The sequence below is a fragment of the Arvicola amphibius genome, chromosome 4, assembly GCF_903992535.2.
Source record: "Arvicola amphibius chromosome 4, mArvAmp1.2, whole genome shotgun sequence".
NCBI classification, from domain to species: Eukaryota; Metazoa; Chordata; class Mammalia; order Rodentia; family Cricetidae; genus Arvicola; species Arvicola amphibius.
Genome location: NC_052050.1, coordinates 121,356,886 through 121,367,559, shown reverse-complemented (window position 1 = coordinate 121,367,559; position 10,674 = coordinate 121,356,886).

The following is a 10,674-nucleotide window of genomic DNA, read 5'->3' as shown; positions in this document are numbered from 1 at the left end:
ATTTCTTGATTGAGGGAGCCATTGTGGGGTTAACAAGAAACCTGGCACTAGAGAAATTCCCAGAAATACACAAGGATACCCCAACTAAGACCCTAAGCAAAGGAGGAGAGGGTGCTCAAACTGTCCTTGCCCTGTATTCAGACTGATTAGTATCTTAAATATCACCATAGAACATTCATCTAATAACTGATGGAGACAGAAACAGAGACCCACATCAGAGCGCTGGACTGAGTTCCCAAAGTCCAGTTGAAGAGTGGGAGGAGTGAGAATATGAGCTAAGAGGTCAAGACCACGATGGGTCCACCCGTTGAAACAGTCCACCTGAGCTCATGAGAGCTCACAAACACCAGACAGACTGGGAAGGAACAAGCATAGGACCAAACTAGTCCCTCTGAATTTGGTTGACAGTTGTATGACTGGGGCAGACTAAGGGGCTATTGGCAGTAGCGCCAGGATTTATCCCCACTGCTTGTCCTGGCTTTTTGGGAACCTATTCTTTTTGGATAAATACCTTGCTCAGCCTAGATATAGTAGAAAAGGCCTTGGACCTTCTCCAAAGCAATGTGCCTTGCTTTCTGTGGGTGTGGTAGGGGGGATATGTGGAGGGAATTGGAGGAGGGGAGGAAGTGGGAATTTGAATTGGTATGCATAATTTAAAAAGATAGTTGTTTTCTTTTTTGAAATAAATAAATAAGTAAAAATGATAAAATAAAATCTCATTTTTAAAAAGCAGAGAAAGAGAGACAGAGAAACAAAGAGAAACAGGAAATGGCTTCCACTGCATAGACTATAAATTCTGAGGGCAGTATTAGTTTTCTAGGTCTGTTATAGAAAATACATATGATTACAGATGTATAATGAGCTAATTTGTGATTGTTTATATTTAAATGGTAGAAAAATTTAATGCAATCAGTAGAAATCATGTTTTAGTTTTTGTTCTGCTTTGTTTGCTCTATTTTCCCAATGGAATATTTTTATTAATTATTTGGGAATTTCATACAAGGTAACCATGATCATACTTGCTTCACAATCCTCCCATGCCCAGTGTCCAACCCTTGTGCCCTTGTCTAACTCCCCACTTGCCAATTAAAAAAAAAAACAGAAAACAAAACCAAGTCTAATTTGTGTTGACCATGTGCATGATCAAACCTCCAGTGTCAGCCATAAAGGAAGTTGAGTCCTTCCCCACTACCCATCCACCTAGCTCCAAACCATTCACTGTGAAGAGCTACACTTCAACATTTTTATTACAATTTTTATGGACTCCTTTCAATAGCTTCATGACTGGACTGTTTCCTTTTGGGGAGGGGGATGGGTTGTCACAATGGCTTTCAGTGTCTCTCATTCTGTTATGAGTCTGCAGTCCTTTGATACCACCATGAGAGACTCTTCCTTGCTCATAGCAGCCCATGGCAGCATGAACCATTCACAGCAACATGGCCTCCAATGAAGTGTTTCAATGAGGCTTAATCCAGAAAATTCACCTTTGATATCTTGTTGTTGCTCAGTCAAGGTGATCCTGGGACTAGGCAGCACATCTGAGGGCAGGATCTGCTGTATATCACCCTGCCCTGTGAGCTCTATTTCTCTGAACCACATGTACTTGTCCGTTCTGCCATCTTTTTTTCCAGTTTCATGAAATCACTTGTGTGTGTGTGTGTGTGTGTGTGTGTGTGTGTGTGTGTGTCGTTGTTGTTCTTGTTGTTGTTTGGTTTTTAGAGACGGTGTTTCTCTGTGTAGCCTTGGAGCCAGTCATGGAATTCATCCTGTAGACCAGGCTGTCCTCAGACTCACAGAGATCGGCCTACCTCTGTCTTCCAAGTGCTGGGATTAACAGCATGTTCTACCTGGGCATGAAACTACTTTTAAAACCATCTCCCTGCAAGACCTGCCTCTTTTTTCAGTTGTTCTGGAGATAATACAAAGTGTGCAGACTTATCCTTTGTCACCATGTCTCCCCAGTCTCTAAATGCCAGACACTGCAATATTGAATCTCCTCCAACCTTATTTATAATTCACTTTTTAAAAGGCAGGTTCTTATTGTATAATGTGGGCTGATCTTAAGCTCTTGGATGAAAATAATGCTCCTGCCTCAATCTTTGAGTATCTGGGACTACAAGTGTGTTTCTGCACTCACCTAAAAATTTTATTTCAAATTTTATTTTATTTTTTTAAATTTTTTTTATTTAGTTTACATACCAACCTCAGTTCCCCTTCCCAACCCTCCTCCTGTTCCCTCTTCCAGCATCCTCCCTAAGCCAACCCCCATACATGGGTAAGACCTCTCATGTGGAATCAACAAAGCCAGGCACATTAAGTTGAGGCAGGACCACATCAAGCCTGAGCCATTCATCACACCATAGGGAATAGGCTCTAAAAAGCCAGCTCACGCACCAGGGTGAAATAGGTCCAGATCCTACTGTCAAGAGTTCCCTGAAACAGACCAAGCTACACAACTTTCTCCCACATGGAGATGACCTAGTTGGGTGCCATGAAGACTCCATAGCTGTTGGTCTAGAGTTCGCAAGTTACCAAAAGCTTGATTCAGCTCTTGCTGTAGGTTTCCCCATCATCATCTTCATCCCACTTGCTCATATAATCCCTTCTCCCTCTCTTCAACTGGACTCATGGAACTCAGTCTGGCGCTTGGCTGTGGATCTCTGCATCTGCTTCCATAAGTTACTGGGTGAAGTTTCTATGATGACAATTGGGGTATTCAGCAATCTAATTACAAGGGAAGGCCAGTTCAGGCATCCTCTCCACTATTGCTGGAAGTCTTAGCTGGGGTAATCCTGGTGGATTCCTGGGAAATTCTCTAGCACCAAAATTTAAATGCTAATCCTTTTCCAGGCTAGTAATATGTAGCATTGTGCTATCTCAAGATGCTATGCAGTCGCAGTGAGCCACAGTTCCCAGGCAGCCATTTGACCACAAGAACAAATAGCCTATGCACTGTGCTATGGCAAATAAACTATCCCGAAGGCATTTCTTAACTCGTATTTAGTTTATAATTTGTTTGTAGAGAGAAAACCACACTGTTAAGTCAGGGACATCAGTGCCATCAGCTACGTGGATCAAATGATGGGAGTTTGTTGTCTCATACCTATAGAGGATAAAAGTACAATTTTAATTAACCAACAGATTTTTTTCTCCATCTTAGGTTTCCTCCATCTTAGACTGACATACGACCAGGATCTCATTGTTACCTCACAGGGTATATTGCCTGCATGTATTCTTTATGTCTGTTACACTTCTAATAATGAAATATATTATATTAGACATCACATTGCATTGTTAATGCCCCGTCATTATGTCCTGATATTCTATACGTAAGACTGTGGTTACAATAAAAGGATGCTACAATAAAGATTTCTTATATGAAAACTCAGAAAAAGCCATAATATACCCACATAAATAATATTCTACTGACCTTAAATTATATAACTTATTCCCATTTATTTGCCTAAAACATATATCTTTAAAGCCTTTCTCTCTAAATGCAGTTGCATTTGGTATTAAGGCTTCAATGTAAAGTTTTTGAAGAAAACAATTCTGTTCAATAGAAGAACGTCTACAAATGAATTCTCAATGAGAACAAATATATGGGGAAAGTGGACAAGATGGTAATGGGTGATAAGGCCTCCACTGGGCAATTAGAATATTATGGCCATTATAGTTTGTGCTAGAAACACAAAGGTGACAAGAAAAGATGCCACCCCTACAAAGAACAGATGCTGCTTTAGAGGAGAAAATGAATACAATGTTCTAAGAATGACCTAAGTCACTTAGCTTCATACCTGAGCCAGACCCATAGAAATTAAAGACTGTATGCACTGGGATTCATTAGACTTGATCTTGAACAATGCAGTATAATCCATGATCTTTGTGATCTGGAAATAATAAAGGCTTCTGAATCTCAGCTTCTTCATCAACATCAGACAATTAACACTATCTGTCTGATACAGCTGATTCAAGAATTAAAATGAGTTCACATATAGTGTGTAAATTACAGTGTCAGATTCACCAAAGATATTCAATTTATATTGTTAGTTAAAAATGTGTAGCTACTTATAAAATGTTATGGACTGTATTGTCTAGTAGAAGGGGGAAAACTGGAATTGGAGATAAGAGTGTAATAATTAAGACATAGCTTATACTCACACATAAAATCCTAAAACTTGAGGAGAATGAAACAGGGGGATCAACAGTTCAAGGCTAGCCTGGGCTATTTAGTGTAGTCAGACTTTTCTTTGGGCTGCCAGCTCACAAATAGCAACATGGAGACTTATTACTGATTATGAAAGTGTGGCCTTTAGTTTAGGATTGTTTCTAACTAGCTCTTATAATTTCAGCTAACCTGTTTTTATTATTCTACATTTTACCACATGATTTTTACCTTTCTCACATTCTATGTGTCTGACTTGTTCTGTGTCTCGAATGCATCTCTGCCTTTCTTCTTCCCAGAATTTCCCGAAAATCTTGCATACTTTCTCCTGCCTAGCCATTGGCCATTCAGCTTTTTATTAAACCAATCATAATGACACATCTTCATCTAGTGTAAACAAATATCCCACAACAGTATAGTGAAACTTGAGCTATGTGACAAGATCTCATCACAATGTTATCCTGTTTTGAGGGTGTAGCTATGAGTAGACTTCTCTGATGGCTCCATACGCACACACATATGGGAAGTATTAATTGTTTAAAATATTTAGTGAGTCTTTAATGAAGAAGAAAATGGAGAAAAACACGAAGTTAAGAGTGGGAGAAGTTGGGAAGAATACAAGAGGCACTGGAGGGGAAATTGTGCCACACATGAAAGAAAAGCTATGAAGAATCACCAAAAACTTTGCTGTTGTAGTTTTGAGGAGTTCCTCCTTTACCTGTGTGCTAGCAACCTCAGTTGTGTTAGAAATACTAACCTCAGATGTTAGTATTTCTAACATCTTTAGACATGATTTCTTCTTTTAAAATTAAAGGAAATTCTAGACACCATGACAGAAATTTTATTTACTTACTGTTAATGTTTTAATAAGTGTTTTTAATAGCATAATAATGTTTATAATAAGGTTTATATTTCATGTGTGGACCCTTTCAAGCAAGAAAAACCCAAAGATAGCTTAGAAATTTGGTTTATAGTATCTTCAACAAGATACCACAAACCTAAGGCAAAAATTAAAGGAAAGGGAAAGGCTTTCAACTTCCAAGCTAAAATCAGTAAAATGATGGTCTTTGAGTACCCTGGAGTTCTCACTGTGCTGAAAAGAATCCAGATTGGTATCTGCAACAAATGCATGCAGTGCTCACACAGGCCAGAAGAGGGCAACAGAACTCTTGAGTTACTATCTGGGTGCTGGGAACTAAGGGCAAGACCTCTGCAAGAGCAACCAGAGCCCTCACCTGGTTAGGAGACTCTCCAGCACTTCCACTACTCAGTTATCTTTTGAAGAGGGTTGGAAAAGCCTTGCTGGCTGGTCAAAGGTCGCAGTCTAAGACGGCCTAGCAGACTCCCTCCCTCCCCAGTGAAATTTCCTGCTCTCGACATGCCCTTATCTGGAGAATGTCCCTGGGTTTGGTTGCCTGACCTTATCTGAAAGCTGTCTCTAAGCCAGATGCCTGATACAGCTTTAGCTTGACCCTCGGCACGGATTTCTCCTAGAAGACTTGTGCTAGTTCTGCGATAGGACCCTATTGCCACATAGGAAGCCTTGTGTTAAGAGCATGCCAATTAATGCAAATTAGAGTTTGTCCCCAGGCTCCCCAATTCTATATCTTCCTTATACTCTGGAATAAAGTTGAGCTGATTTATTGAAATCTGTCTCCTGGAAGGCTGTCTCTGTCATACCCCCAAATATCCTTACGCTGTTCACATCTCTACTCCTTTCTCTCTTATGGACCAGTGCAGTCAAGAATCCAGAGAAAGAATCAGAAACAAAGAAAAGAATATTTTTTGTACAATACTTTCCCTCCCGCATATCATCTCAGATTCTCCCTGCCTCTCTACCAACCCAATTCTGCCCTTCCTTTTTCTCACTTTTAAAAGCAAAACAAACCAAATCAAGAAACACACACACACACACACACACACACACACACAAATCTACAACAATAAAAAATGGAAACAAAAATATATAAGCAAAATACCAACAAGACAAAAAAAGTCCAACTAAAGCAATACAGTATAAAAAAATCTATGAATATATTGTTGACACTATTTAGGGTTGAGCAACTACTCCTGTGTATGATACTTTGTTAATGTGTGATTTGTATACTTAGCAAGACATCATTGAAGAAAACTAATTCTTCTTCTACCATTGGGTATCAATTACAGATATCTTCTTGGTAAGGGGATGGAGTTGGTGTCTGCTTTCCCCTCTCAGCTCTGGGACCACATCTGGTTTGAACCTGTGCAAGCTGTTTGCATGCTGGCACAATTTCTGTGAGTTCGCATATGCATTAATGATATTGTGTCTGAAAGACTCTGCTTCCTTGAAGTTATACATCCAACCTGGCTCTGCCATGTTTCTGCTTCCTCTTCTCTATGGATTATTGAGCCCTGAGGGGAGGTCTTGATAAATGAGAGAGTTGGTAAAGACATCCCATTTAGGACAGAGTGCTGAGTGCTACTCTCTGTACACTGCTCAGTTGGAAGTTTCTATGCTACTTCCCATCTGTAAGGGGAAAAAAGAGCTGTTCTGATGGTTGCTGAGCATGGCAGTGACCTGTGAATTATGAAACTGACAATTTTATTTTTACTGAACATAACTTAGAGAATATGTAATGGGGTTTACATTTGATGGCTCAATGGAAAAGAATCCTGTCTGTTCTTTCAGAGCACCCTGGCACATCCTTAGTTACACACGTGGGTGCTCACAAGCCTCTGTAACTCCATTCCCAAGGGATACTCCTTCTTCTGGCCTTAAAAGGCTTTGCAAGCAAGTGGTGCCTGACCCATACCCAGAAAAAAAAAACACTCATACATACACAATGATAACTTTTTGAATAAATATGTAATGCTAAATATTTATTCTAAACCCAGTAATGTAAAACTAATTTGTGTTTTATCATAGTAAAAAGCAATCATTGAGATATTGATTCAGTTTACAGATATATCTCTGTGGATATGCATTTTTTGAAACAATAATGATGTTGATAATCGTACAGGCCCATGACATATACATTTGGGGCCAGTGTTTCAATGTGAATGTAAGATTTAGTAAGGCTTCTGCCACTAACCACTAACCACTGCCAGGTGTTTTCTTTAGTCTCTGAAAGCTTTTATGGAGCTGCAAGGTATACATGGAGCAAGCTCCAGAACTGTCTTCACAACAAAAGTTTTGGTCCTCTTTGGACATCATATTAGAGCAATCAAAGCTAACAGAAAGAAGCTAAAGGCAATGGTGATAGGAGAACCTGTACCCCCGGAAATACTGGATTATTTATGAAGAGTTCTTTTAGGACCTGTAATCCTGATCTCCACAGGTGGTAGTCCCCAAATTTATATAATCTTCGTATCTCATGTTGTACAATGCCTTTTCACTACAAGAAGCAAGCAAATGATATTGATTGAATGAAGTTTTCTATAGAAAAATAAAATTTGTATGTGTTTCCTGAAGGAGGATTGTATGAGTAGTGCAGAGGGTACTGGTAATAAATACTGAGTTTCCAAGAGCATTGGGAACGCAACAGAAGAATCAGTGGTGGCTAATGATCGGAATGAATGGACAATGGAGAAAAATGCACAGTAGCCTTGGAATGAATAGAATCACATACATGAAATGAAAGTGCTACTTGCATTTACAAATGAATAATAACCAATAAGTCTATGTCTTTTCAAGCAGGTGAAGACTACAGAGAAAAGAGATATGGGCAGTTAGGGTTTGATGAGAAGCTATAGAAAAACAAACAACCTTTGTCATTTTCTTGCTATTAGACATTTATTTTAAGTGAAAATAACTTTTTGGATAAAAATATTTTCCAAGAACTAAAAACTTAGTGAGGCAGACCCTTGGAAAACTTTTCAAAAGTAAACACTGTGATTCGAAAGTTAGTAGATTTTTTTTTTCAAATGAAAGGACCTATAGCAGCTGTAGAAGCTATTTGAAACTGTCTACAGGGAAAGCCACAAGATTAAAAGGCTATAAACTATTAGACACCTTATAATGAAGGAGAAGAAAGGAAGGACAGCCTGACTGATCTCAAGGAGAGATAACAAGACCAGAAAAGGATTCCCAGCAGGAAAGCAAAATTGGGGTCAGGTGTGGGGAGAGGCAATAGTCTGAGTGGAGGGAAATGGAGAGGGGAGAAAAGAATTCTCACCACTTTTGCCCATTTTTACCACAAAGCCAAAGCTGGTGTATCCAAGGAAGCTTTACACCTAATTAGGCATCTTTTTGAGCTTGATATATAACATCAGCTATAAGTTTTGCTTACAATGCATTCCCACATGCTATCTTTTCAGTCAACCCGGAGAGCGGTATTTCTAAAGATTTCCTCGGCATTCTCCTCGGAGACACATTTCCAGACAGCCTGTTTCTCATTAGCTGGAATAAACAGGAGTGTGTTTATAGCACAGCGCCAGACTTAAAAGAAGAACCTTTTCCTGGGGAAACTACTCAGGGAATTAGCCGAGCCGGAACGTAAAGGAGAGCGTTTCAGTGCCCAGCTGTGACATAAGGCAGAGTCATGGTTCGTTAATGCGGACTTTACAAAGCAAACTGCTCCTTGGGACACAGTTTGGTTTTCCGTGCAGTTTTGAGCAATTCTAATATGGGAAATTCTATTAGTGTCAAACAGATAAATTAGTTAGAGAGTATATAACTTCTGTTCAACAAATATTTACTGTGTACTTTCAGTGACAGTAAGAAAAAAAAGGTAAGACATTCTTAAACAGTTGAAAGTCCAGTGGTTAATTCAACTTATCCTGATACTTCAGCTCATAGAAACCATTCTTGAATAGTAGAAAGTAATTTTAGGGTATTGATAAATAGGTTAACAATATTTGCACATTTGACTATTATAAAATGCAATTCAAATATATTAGCTAGAAAAAAATCAACAGCCAAAAGAAAATATTCAATCACATGTGTATAATCATATTGAATTATTTGATTACCTTCTCTTTATGGCATAATTTCACTGTCATGGTGACCTCCGCCTACCAAGATTATAAAACGAAAGTGGCAAGAGACGATATAGAGTGCTTAGGTTAGTAATTGGGAATAGAATACCCACCAAGGAGCCAGTAGGATATTGTTCACTACAGCGCATATACATCTAGATGTGTTTGGGTTTATACACAACAGCTTGCCATTGTCATCCTATGATCACAATTGTGAGTATAGAATCTTCAAAATGAGTATGGAACACTGTGGGACCGAGTGTGTCAACTTAAGCTCAAAGGGCTCCAGGTTTGGAATGCAGCTTTTAAGTTTAGCCACTAGAGGATGACATGATCTCACTGACATTCCCGGCCAGAAGGTGTTCGCAGAGAACACACAGGCATGCTCACTTTGTGAATGAGGTCAAGTGGAGTGCTTTGATCAGAAACTGGAGGAGGAGGGCTGTGTGGATCTTTCACCAGGGAAAAGAAGCCTTGAGGAAATTGTACTATATAATAGCCAGTCTGGCAACTTTCACAAGAACAGCTTAAATAGATTCAAATTTAGCAGATCATCATTTTCCTTACACTTGACCAAGAAAGTCATCATTCTACAATAACATATTTAAGTTTAGCTCATCTTCCTTAAATATCTCAAATTGATTAAAGCAAACTATAATGCTTTGACATCCATAGTTTTAAACAAAGATTTTTGGAAAGTAAATCTACTTTCAAAAGTTGTTACAAGGAAAGTGGAATTGAGGATAGAACTGAAGGGGCCAAAGTTGTAGGTAGAATACCCAAAGCCAAGAACTTTCTTTTAAATATATGTATTCTTTGTGGATTTCACATCATGCATTCCAATTGCATTTATCTACATCTCTCCTCAAATCCACGCTCTGCCTTTTCAAACATGAAACAAAATTTAAGAGAAAAAACAAGAAAAAAAACGAAGAAAGGACGAGAGAAGTAGAAGAAGAAGAAGAAGAAGAAGAAAAGAAGAAGAAAAAGCAAAAGAGAAGGAGACAGAAGACGAAAGGAGGAGGAGGAGGTGAGGAGGAGTGGTGTTATTAGGAAGGATTGTCTTATTGTACTTCTTCGCTTTGTTGATTCTGTCCCTCGACGCCTCGTATGACGAGGCGAAGGAGAGGAAGAAGAAGAATCTTGCTTGCCATGGAACCTGAAGTGTGGCCCCTTGAGTCACACAGTTTACCTCTTAATCCATTTATCTTTCCTTACAAGTGTTCATTGCCCACAAGTCATTGATCTGTCTTAAGGACTCTGGCTTCTGCTACACCACCGATAATGGGCTCTCTGCTCTCACTGCGGCTCCTCTTGAATATTCTGTCATTGTCTTGTGTTGTTGTTGTCCAGTATGCTGCCCAGACAGAGTGCGAGGCTCACTCTCCTGTGTGCTGTAACTAGTGAGAGACAGGGCTAGTTCTCTGACTCTTGTGACCCCAGGGTGAGTTCTTTTGCCTACTGCAGGTAGCATGGGGCAGAGGGGGAAGGTGGTCTTTTCCTCACCTGTTCCACCCATGTTCCCATGGAAGATCAGGGGGAGGGATGGTGTC